The following is a 12,007-nucleotide window of genomic DNA, read 5'->3' on the forward strand; positions in this document are numbered from 1 at the left end:
TTTCGGTGATAAACAAGTTGCTTTTATCTTTGTCAAAACATTTAAGTGCCGACTCCCAACCTAGAGCGCGAAACTTGTTAAACACACCGAACTGTTGAAATTCAACTTCCCGAACTTCCCTCTCACATATAAAGGCCGCTGCCTTATTCTTCAATTTATTCATACGGTCATGATATAACGTTGGTTGCCAATGCTCCGGCTGTTCATCCAAAGGACCTGAATCCCATTTTGGCTTTTCAGCCGGGTCCAACTCCATTTCTTCCTCACTCCCACTTTCACTTTCATCCACTCGGCCCAAATATTGTCTCTTTTTCGGTTGTTGTTCCGGCTGTTTACCCTTTCCCTTTGATGATGAAGACGAACTAGATCCCGCTTTTTCTTTCGTCTTAACCATTTTCCTACACACATTAGAGCAAACAACACAACCAAACGAAACAAAATTAGACTCTTTTCTCCAAAATATCCCCACACTTGCTTGTTACTATGGTTGTAGATGTTAGTGAACCAAAACTTTTATAAATCTTTTTTTTTTAAATTTGGGCATGGTGTCTCTACAATGTAGAGATTCCCAAAAGTTCACTACTTTTCTAATATTCCTACATCTACAAACCATAATCATGTTCAAGTAACAAGTAACAAGTCAAAACTATGAACAAGCAAGTGGGTATGAACAAATATCAAAAATAACCTCAATCTTCACAATGCATCATCAAAATACAACAAATAAACTTCCATACCTTTGTTTGAAGATACAAGAATGCTTGTGAAACAAAAACTCCAAAAACCCCCAAAAATTTTCGGACTAGGGTTTGGAATTCGGACCCGAAAACTTCGTTTTTTCACCAATCTCTTCTCAAAATCAGAAAGTGTGTGAAAAAATAGCCAAGATTGACTCCTATTTCACTTGATTTGGTTGAGAATTGAAAGAGATATGGGTGATTGGAGGTTAAAGAAGGCTATGAAGTTCTTGTGGATTTTGTGGGGACTTGAGAAAGTGATGGATGATAATAGACAGATGGTAAAGTGGAATGAAATCGAGTGGCTGGGGTTATTCACGTGATCTGATTTTTTTTATGTATATACTCGACCCCGAACAGATGCGTTGACTCGCCAGGTCCACCGTAAATTACGGTGGGACCGTAAATTACGGTGGGACCGTAAATTACGGTGGAATCTGGCAACTTGTTTCTACCGTAACTCAGGAAGTTTCTGCCGTAAAGCCCATATGTTTTTCACCTCCACCATAAATTACGGTAATACCGTAAATTACGGTGGCATCTGGGCGATTCGGAATTGCTGAAAAATGCTATTTTAAGTATATTTTTTCATATTTTTCTCATTTTTCGATTTTTTTCGTGTTTTAATTTTTTTTTAAAAAAACATATAAAAATCACCCTACCCCCTCGAAAGTTCTGTGTTGTCCTCAACACAATGTTAGAGCAATTCGTGACACGAATATCCCCACACTTGTTTCAAACACGGACTTCAAGGAAATACGGTAATTGCACAAACTATACAAAACAAAATAAAACGAAATGCTACTATTTACACTACCAAACCTGGGCCTCTCATTGTTGTTCCTCATCGATCGGGCGTAAGATGTAGCCCACCTTATCAAGTTCCAAAGTGTTTATGTCGTTCCCCTCCAAGTACGGTTTCAACCGGTGACCATTGGTTTGTTGTTTTAATGTTTGCTCGTCTTGGATGTCTACATCACCAAATCTTCCAACTCTCCGAACGACATACGGGCCCATCCATTTACTTTTAAGCTTGCCCGCAAACATCTTGAGTCTTGAGTTGTACAACCAGACCTTTTGACCCACTTCGAACGTTTTCTTCCTCAATTTAGCATCGTGTACTTTCTTGAGCTTGTCTTTCTAAGCCGATGCACATTCATATGCCTCATCTCGAATCTCTTCTATCTCGCTTAATTGTAGCTTTCTCAACTTTCCCGCCTCGTCATAATCCGCGTTTACCGTCTTAATTGCCCAATGTGCCCGATGTGCTAGCTCCATTGGCAAGTGATAACGCTTTCCATACACCATCCGGTAAGGCGTTGTGCCAATAGGAGTCTTGTAGGCCGTTCGGTATGCCCACAATGCATCATCCAATTTGCTCGACCAATCCTTCCTATCCGTTCTTACCGTCTTCAAGAGAATTTCCTTGATTTGACGGTTGGACACTTCGACTTGTCCACTCGTTTGCGGATGGTAAGGTGTGGCAATCCGGTGATTCACGCTATACCTCTTCAATAATTTCCCGAAGTTGAAGTTCTTGAAATGCGAACCACCATCACTTATAATAACACGCGGGATGCCAAAACGAGAGAAAATGTTGGATTGAACAAATTTACAAACAACCGAATGGTCGTTTGTTCGTGTTGCAATGGCTTCAATCCACTTCGAGACGTAATCCACCACTACCAAAATGTATAGAAAGCCATTCGAATTCGGGAAGGGACCCATAAAGTCTATACCCCATACATCAAATATCTCTACAACCAAGATTGGTTGTAATGGCATCTCATCCCTCTTCGATATACTTCCCATCTTTTGGCAGTTTACACAATTTCTAGCGAATTCGCATGCATCCTTGAAAATTGTGGGCCAATAGAACCCACATGAGAGAACCCGATATCCTGTTTTGTGCCCACTAAAATGACCTCCACATGCGGACGAATGAGCATGGGTCAAAATTTCCAACACTTCTGTCTCGGGCACACACCTTCGTATAACTTGATCCGGTCCAATCTTGAAAAGATCCGGTTCATCCCAAATATATTGCTTCACTTGAACCATAAATTGTTGTCGACGCTTCTTGGTCCAATGACTTGGGATGGCACCCGTGGCTAAGTAGTTGACATAGTGGGCATACCACGGTGCAACAACGGTGGAAACGGCTAAGAGTTGCTCGTCGGGAAAACTTTCATTGATTTGACTAACATCATCGATCCCTTCCACAGGAATCCGAGACAAGTGATCCGCCACTACATTCTCACTTCCCTTTTTGTCTCGGATTTCTAAATCGAACTCTTGTAACAATAATACCCACCGAATAAAACGAGGCTTCGCGTCCTTTTTCTCCATCAAATATCGGACCGCACTATGATCTGAATAAACCACCACTTTACTCCCCCAAATATAAGCACGAAACTTATCCAAAGCATACACCACCGCCAATAAATCCTTTTCAGTTGTGGTGTAATTGAGTTGTGCTTCGGATAAAGTTTTGCTTGCATAGTAAATCACCACCGGCTTTCTATCAACCCGTTGACCCAAAACTGCACCAATAGTAGTGTCGCTTGCGTCACACATTATCTCGAACGGCTTTGACCAATTCGGTGGTTGCAAAATAGGAGCTTTGACCAAGTGTTCCTTCAAAACAGTGAAAGCTTGCATACACTCGTTAGTAAAATCAAATGGGACATCTTTTAATAACAAGTTGCATAAGGGTTTGGTGATAACACTAAAACCTTTTATGAACCATCTATAAAACCCGGCGTGCCCCAAAAAATGACCTTACACCCTTAACATTTTTCGGAGGTGGCAAAGATGATATTACCCTTATTTTTGCCTTATCCACCTCCATTCCCCTTTCAGAAATTACATGACCCAACACAATGCCCTCTTGCACCATGAAGTGACTTTTCTCCCAACTTAGCACTAAGTTTTTCTCAACGCATCTTTTTAAAACTTTTTGTAATTCGTTGAGACAAGATTCAAAACTAGTGCCAAAGATTGAAAAATCATCCATAAACACTTCAAGCGACTCTCCAACCATGTCCGAGAAGATACTCATCATACATCGTTGGAAAGTAGCCGGAGCATTACACAAGCCAAAGGGCATTCGCCGAAAGGCGAATGTACCATATGGACAAGTGAAGGTGGTCTTGTGTTGGTCATCCGGGTGTATTGCGATTTGATTGTAACCCGAATACCCGTCCAAAAAACAGTAATATTTTTGACCCGACAATTTTTCAATGATTTGGTCAATGAAAGGTAGCGGGAAATGATCCTTAGAAGTGGCGGCATTCAATTTTCGGTAGTTAATACATACACGCCACCCGGTAACTAGTCGGGCGGCAATTTGTTCACCACTTTCATCTTTGACTACTTGAATGACGGCCTTCTTAGGCACAACTTGAGTGTGACTCACCGAAGCACTATCCGAAATCGGATAGATAATTCCCGCATCCAACCATTTGATTACCTCTTTTTTAACTACCTCCCTTAGGTTCGGATTCAGTCGCCTTTGAGCTTCTCATGTCGGTTTGGCATCTTCGGTGGTAATGATTTTGTGCATGACGATTGATGGACTAATTCCTTTGAGATCGGCAATTGTCCATCCGATAGCTCCCTTGTTTTCTTTCAAGACTTCCAACAATGCTTGCTCTTGTGCCAACTCCAAATTAGAGGCAATAATGACCGGTAAAGTGTCATTATCCCCTAAAAACACATACTTCAAGTGGCTCGGCAAGTCTTTAAGTTCCAACTTTGGCGGCTCCTCCAATGACGGTTTAGTTCCCGAATCTATTTCCGCCAGTAAGTTTTCAAATTGATGGGTCCATGGCGGCCGACCTTCTTTTAAAGCCATGGCATCTGGTTTCTCCTCTTCAACCCGTAGCGCATAAGCATGTACCTATTCAGAAAAATTACACAAACACATATCCATACCATCTTCCTCATACTCATGCGGGTTACATCCTTCAACTATATCTGCCATGAAACACTCATCAACACCATTAGCATTAGAATTGTTAGTAAAAACATTCAAACGCATTTTTCTATTTCCAAAAGTCATATCCACTGTACCAAATCTACAATCGATGACAGCATATGCGGTGCTCAAAAATGGCCGACCCAAGATTACATTTTGTTGTTGTTTTGGGTCTGCCGATGAGTAGTCCAAGACTAAAAAGTCAACCGGGTAATAGAACTCATCAATTTTAACAATTACATTTTGAACCATCCCCCGGGGTAACTTATGAGACAAATCGGCTAAAACAACCGTTGTCTCTACCCTAGCTAACGGACCAAAATCATATTTATCATATAAACCCCCCGGTAGAATACTAACTCCGGCTCCAAGATCTAGTAGCGCTTTTGCCATTTGAAAATTACCTACTTGAATGTTAATTAATGGCGTACCCGGATCTTGGAGCTTAGGAGGAAGCTCCCCATTCAAAACTGCACTCACTTGCCCGGTTAAGTCCACCCGCTTAGGCACTTTCTTCTTGTTTTGCCTTTTTTGTGTACATAACTCTTTTAAAAATTTTGCATAAGCGGGTACTTGCTTTATTGCATCGAGGAGTGGAAGATTTATTTTCACCTGTTTAAACATGTCCCACATTTCTTCCTTTTGGGGACCTCGCGATGCAATAAAGTTTTTCTTTCCCGGGTCAAGTAAAGCCGATGGAAACGGGACTTGACTCGTTTCACCCTCAACTTTTTTATTTTTTTCCATTTTCACCTAAACCTGATTTGTTAACATTTAATTCTTTTGATTTTTTCGGTGAAACTTCATCATCACTTTCAACACCCGTGACATCCTCAACTACCCCCTCAACCAATTCGGGTGACAAATTGGCTTTAAACTCTTTACCACTCCTCAAAACACTAACATGATTAATATTAACATTACCTCGTGACGAACCATGTGAAGGATTTACCTTGGTGTCGCTAGGAAGTTGACCTTTGGCCGTCTTCAACTCCGCCACATCGGTTGCCAATTGACCCATTTGGGTTGTTAGTGATTGGATGGTCTTGTCACGAACTTCATCTTTTTGCATACGGACTTCATCAAGTTGATTTCTCTTTTGCATTTCTGCTTGCATACTCTTCAACATCTCCATCATTTCATTTCCACCTGATGACCCCCCTTGTTCTTGACCCGTTTGGTATTGCCTTTGATAGCCTTGGTTGTTTCCACCTCTATACCCACTTTGATTGTTATAAGGTGGACGCGAACCAAAATTACCTTGACTACCTTGAAAGTTCGGGTTAGCTTGATTTGAAGGGTTGCCATACCGAAAATTTGGGTGGTTCCTCAACCCGGGGTGGTAAGTATTAGAATTCATGTTGTTATAATTTCTACCACCCGCTCCTTGACCTTGAACGGCATGAACTTCTTCATATTGCCCTTCCACCATCCCTTGGCAATTTTCAGCCGCATGACCTATTTCATTACACAATGCATAAACATCATAAATTTGGTTAGTGGTTTGAACATTACCGTCATCTATTGCGTGCACTTGAGGTCGGGCAATGGCCGGTCGTGCTCTCCTCGATGCTTGAGCTTTTCTTTTTGATGTAGTTGCCATGCTTTCCAAAAACTCCCAATCATCATTCTCGTAGTTTGTACCAAAAGTCCCACCGGTGATAGACATTAAATCACGAGCATCTTCAGCACTCAACCCCTCGTGAAAAGCATTCATTAATTCCCATAATTCAATTCCATGGTGAGGGCAATTTTTGATCATCATATTGAAACGCTCAAAAGCCTCATGAAACATTTCACCATGTTGTTGTTGAAAACTTCTCAAGCCCTTTCTCGCATCGTTGGTCTTTTGGGCGGTGTAAAACTCATCCAAGAAGCTTTGTTGCATTTCCCCCCATGTATATATAGATGCTGAAGGTAATGTGTAGAACCACTTTTTCACCTTGTCTTCCAAAGAAAATTGGAATAGTACCAATTTAATATCATCGGCTGAGAATCCTTGACTCCCAAGAGTATTGCAAATCGAGTCATAAGCCTCCAAATGAAAGTATGGCTCCTCCGTTGCTAAACCTTTATATTTTAGCAAGCTTTGCAATAATTAGTTCTCACTTCAAATGTCCTCCCTTGAACGTTGTGAGGAATGACTACCGGTGAAGGATTATGAGTGATGACCGGCCGAAAATGTGCTTCAATGCCCCTCACATTTTCTCTAAGATGCCTCCTTGGTACACCGAACCTACCCCTTGGAGGAATAGGACCCATTGGCCTTTGTACATGCCCTTGTGGTGCAATTGGTTGTTGAAACTGTTGTTATGGCATTGGTGGGCGTTGAAGTGGTCTTTGGAATTGTGGTTGCACGTGTTGCGGTCGAACTTGTTGCAATGGTGTAGGGAGTTGCATTTGTGGCCCTTGTGGTCTTGGCCGAATGTGTTGTGGTATGAGTTGTTGTTGTTGTTGTACTCCACCAACACTTGGCATTACTTGCATTTAACCTTGCATGTATCCGAATTCTCCTTGATTTCCATCACCCCCATAAGCATACCCGTCTTCATCAAAACCTTCAAACTCCTCATATCCTTCATCATACCCATCTCCTTGAATTCCGGAAGATTGCCCAAATAGGAGAGTCGAGTACTGAAAACCCGATTGGTGTTGTGGTCTAAAAGAGGGCATAGCATGCACAATAGTTGAATTTGGTGCAATTGTGAAGTTAGATGATGATTGACCTGTAGTTGGGGGAAAGAAGTGGGATAATGGTGGGATTGTGGTAGAACGGTTAAAGGTAATGGCGGGTTCGACTTGGGTAGTGATCGGTTGAGTAACATTGGTTGGTGTGAATTCGACAGTGGTATTAGGTAAAGTGGTGTTTGGTGATGGTTGGGTGGAAGTAGGTATAAAGGATGAGGTCGTTTGACCCGTTGTAGGTGGAATTTGTGAATCAGCCATGATGTTTCTCGGTGTGATGGGTGAAGTGGGTGAACCAATGATCTTGTTTTCTCATACTAAAACTCTGTTTTGCCTTAGCGTTCTTTCAATTTCCGGATCAAATGATAGCGGTGATGACCTGTGAGAGCCCCTAGTATGCATACACCTAAAGTACCTGCACACTAAACATAACCAGCGTAAACCCGAAAATAACAAAACAAAACTATTAAACTAACACACGTTGCGCACTACTCCCCGGAAACGGCGCCAAAATTTGACGTGCTGTCGTAGGTACACGCAAATTTTATCCAAATACAACTAATAGCTAGCAGTAAGTGGGTATCGAACTCAGGGAGTATATGGAAAATGTGTGAATTTTATAGCTTTGTACGTAAACTAAAATTATACTAAAATGCAGAAATTAAAATTCGAAAGTTGTTTGCTTTGGTTTTATGAACTACTACTAACTACTTAAATTGCAAATCAAAGATTTAGTTGTAAACAGATTAGGAACAAGTGACCACCCTAAATTTCCAATTTGCTTTTGACAATTGTGTTTAAATTCACTAGAAAGAATCATATAGACATGATTCGTGTATAATTGTTTGTTGTGATAAAAGGGAACTAAGTACTCGGATTATGACAATGCGAGCTTGTTACCCGATAACCAATTGATTAATATCTAAGCCTAATCCCTCCCGTGATATCTCGATTGTCAACGACACCAAGAACGTACGGTTTAGAATATGATCATAACATTAATCATCAATTTACAAACAAACATTCACACACCATAATAAACAAACAAACATTGCAAGTCTATTACTCTAGAAATACGAATCCAAGCACAAAAGTCATAGACAAACCTTCAATTCAGGATGATCACCATAAGTTTTAGCCACACATAGCTTGGTGAATCATCATAACAATAAGTTCAATGTTCATACGAATCGAAATCAAAAACCGAATGTTAGAAATTGTTTAGAACCAAGCAAGAATAGCCAAATTCGCCCCTAGGATGCTTCCCCAACGTTCAATGATGAGAATAGGTGAAAAGACACCATAAAACTGAATAAATGAGGCAGTTACACATTTCCTCGCAGCCTCCATCGTAACTTACGGTGCCACTGTAAGTTACGGTGGACCATGTTTTGTTACGGTGGATCTAGTCTGAGTTACGGAAGGATCAGGCAGAATTCAGGTCAACCGTAAATTATGGTGGTACCGTAACTTACGGTGGTAGCCTGAATTTTGTTTTTGTTTCATCTTTTATTCCGCAACCGACCCGTTCATCTCTAATCCTTCCAAAGCTGCGTTTTCTCCTCTTTAAGCTCCCGAACCACACCTGAAACATAAGCAACAGTAGTTATCTAATTCAAGATAATTACGCAATTAAATGAGGGATAAACTTGTGTTTTAATCATCATAAAGGGTTGTCCAATGGACCACCCGTCAGTGTGACATAAACCCTATTAAAACATAAAGTTTAGAGGTGTTTGCACATCTTAAACTCATAAGAATCTACTCCTAACAAGTCTCATAACCTTAGATAGGTTCAAGAAAAAATAGGCACAAGATAAGGTCAAAAAAAATAGTTTTATAAAAGTTTAACAAGTATTCTTTCAGAACAGAAAGTTTGGACCTCAAAACGGTGTTGTTCCACCTTGGTTTACCATGGTAAACCTGTGGAAATATTCCTAGAGGTGTTCCAAGCTTTGTAGAAGAAGATTTGCTTAAGAAAGTTGAAGAAAAGTGCTCACTTTGGCACTTAGAATAATCTGCCAAAACTAGTATTTCCAGCTAAATTGGGAGCATTTTGTGAGTGTAAATGAGTTGGGAAAGTGATAATTAGTATTAGGAAGCTTGTTTATATAGTGGGAGATTAGGGTTAGGAGTTAAGAGTGTTTTAAATGAAATTAGGTGAGAGTTGGAGATGCACAAGGGACCAATCCGTGAACATAAAACAACTTTCTGACTAAGTAAGGTTCAAAAAGCGAGGCGTTAAAGTCTCCCCTCCTTTAGGAAATTTCGTCCTGAAATTTATTCAAGAGGAAGACTTTTGGAAAAAAAAACTTTTTGCCTAAGATGGTTGACTAAAATCGAGATTTTGAACTTTGAAGTGTGTGGAGAATGTACGAAATTTGAGGAACAAAAAGGATAGGTTTGTAAAAGTAGTTCGTTTGACTAAGGTGATTTGAGGCATCCATCATAAGTGTGAGTAAAAACGTGCATGTGTGGGCATAGGCAAGTGAGTTTGAGCAAGTTTGAATAAATCGATGGGAGAAATATTTTGAAAGGAAGTTACCTAAGAAGAAAAGTTTTCGTATGAAGTAGTATACATTTCGATGAAACGTGCGGCCCGCATCGTAGGTTGTAAGAAAGTTTTATCGGTATTAAGGAGTATCAGTAAAATCACATGTTTGTAGAAAAGTGGTTATTAGTGAGAAACGAGAAGGTTAGGTATTTATGAAAAAGTTTTGGTGGTACGGGCCGACTAAATATGTTTCTGCATAAATAAAGAATGGAAGATAGTTTTAAAAGTAAAGAGGTATTTTAGGGACTGAACGTGTAGACCAATTTATTGTAAATAAGTTGTGGATATAATGTCGAAAGAATAGTTGAAAATAATCAGGGTAGGAGAGTGATCGAACGATTTGATAGATGAATACAAGGGTAGGAATGGTATGATTATCAGATATAGTGTGATATAATGCGAATATGAAGTGTTGAGGGTGAGGTTTCGTCATGGATAATCGGATATCGCGCGTTTAGCAGTGCGCTTGTGTGTTACTAAAGTTTGTTTAATTGCGTTTAAATAGGGTATGGGAAAACATCGAATTTCTCATGGCATGTTTTACGAAAGTTTGGTAATATGGTAAGAACACTTATATATAGGATGTACCAGCGGCGTATCCACCATGTTCTACCCATGTTACGTCCGTTTCTTTATTTGGTGTCATGTTACGTTACGTGTCTTACCATACACAGTAGAACACCCTATGGTTTTCATGCGCCTACCACTATAATCCCGTGTGCACCCGCGATTATATTGGTCATTGCATGATCCTCATAATTTGTATTAGTAGTGTATGAGTCAGGGTATTCAGTAACATTAAAAGTGAGAATGTGTGCGTGTGATAGCGTATAAAAAGCACGTAAGCATGATTATGTTTAAGTATGTATGTGACCAACGTAAGAGAACCACTCGGGTTATGCTCCGTATAGGTGCGAATGTATGAGTATGAGTATGAGTATAAGTATGAATGATGACGATTGCGTATATAGTATAAATTGAAACACAACGAATTTAAGCATATAAAATGATCAAGAAATTTTGAGTATGTATAAACGAATGATATGTGTGAGATTGTCGTGAAGTATTGACTAAAACGTGTACGATAATATGCATGTATAGTTGTTTGAGTAAATCATTAGGTTTATTAAATCAAAATAGGTTGAGTTTGTCGGGAGTGGAGAATCAAGTTTGTGAATGTCGAGAGAATATAAAGTATCTATTTGTTACGCGAGATGTGTTTTGTAAGAGGAAATGCTACTTTTGTAAAAAAAAATTTACGTATGTCGAAGATTATAGGTTCCTATGAAGTCTCCTTGCCCACGTGTTTGGAATTGTAATTGTGTATTTAGCGGTATCTGAAAAGATTTTTTGAAAACAGTGAGTTTATTTCATTTAAAGTATTTCATATTAAAATACGAAGAGTTGTATTTCAGAATTTTTCATGAAAACTTTGGTCTTTGAAAAGAATTTTAGTAAAGTGAGCTTAGTGATTTTGAAAAGAGTTTTAGCAAACTGATCTTATTGATTTTGAAAAGAGTTTTAGCAAAATGATCTTATAACATCTATAAGATTTTATAAGCATGTGAGAGAAAGTTGGTTTGGTTCCCGATTGAGAACAAATGTCTTTAGTATAATAATATAATGTGAGCGTGTTTTAGTTTAGGTCGAGTATGAAGTTTATGGGCAAGAGATTCATTAGGCCGATTAGGTTGATAGGTAGTATTTCATAAAATTTTGAAAATCGGGCGATAAAACATTTAAGGTATGATTATGAATTTTGGGCATATGATTTATGTTAAATAAGTTGTAAGAAATACGCTTGATAAAACAATGAGGCTTAAGATTTTTGCATAAGTAGAAATTTGACAAATGATAAAACGTTTAAGTATAAGACTTGATAGTGTGGTTGACATGATAAAGTTTCTTTAAAAAAAAAAGAGTTGATAACGATCACCGAGGTTAGGGAATCACCGCTAGCCGGTTGGTGAGGTCGTTTTAAGAAGGGAAGGAGCGGAGCTAATCGTCAAGGTAAGGTAATCACTCCTATCTTGATGAGATGCCTCCGTTTTG

At 39.4% G+C, this 12,007-nt stretch overlaps 1 non-coding gene across 1 annotated transcript; it reads left to right on the forward strand.

Moving 5' to 3' along the window:
• Positions 1-6,449: 6,449 nt before the first annotated feature.
• On the forward strand, positions 6,450-6,555 carry LOC118485994. Its single transcript, XR_004877851.1, has one exon. It is a non-coding gene; the product is annotated as a small nucleolar RNA R71 (small nucleolar RNA).
• The last annotated feature ends 5,452 nt before the right edge of the window (positions 6,556-12,007 follow it).

This window comes from Helianthus annuus, chromosome 13 (genome assembly GCF_002127325.2).
Source record: "Helianthus annuus cultivar XRQ/B chromosome 13, HanXRQr2.0-SUNRISE, whole genome shotgun sequence".
NCBI classification, from domain to species: domain Eukaryota; kingdom Viridiplantae; phylum Streptophyta; class Magnoliopsida; order Asterales; family Asteraceae; genus Helianthus; species Helianthus annuus.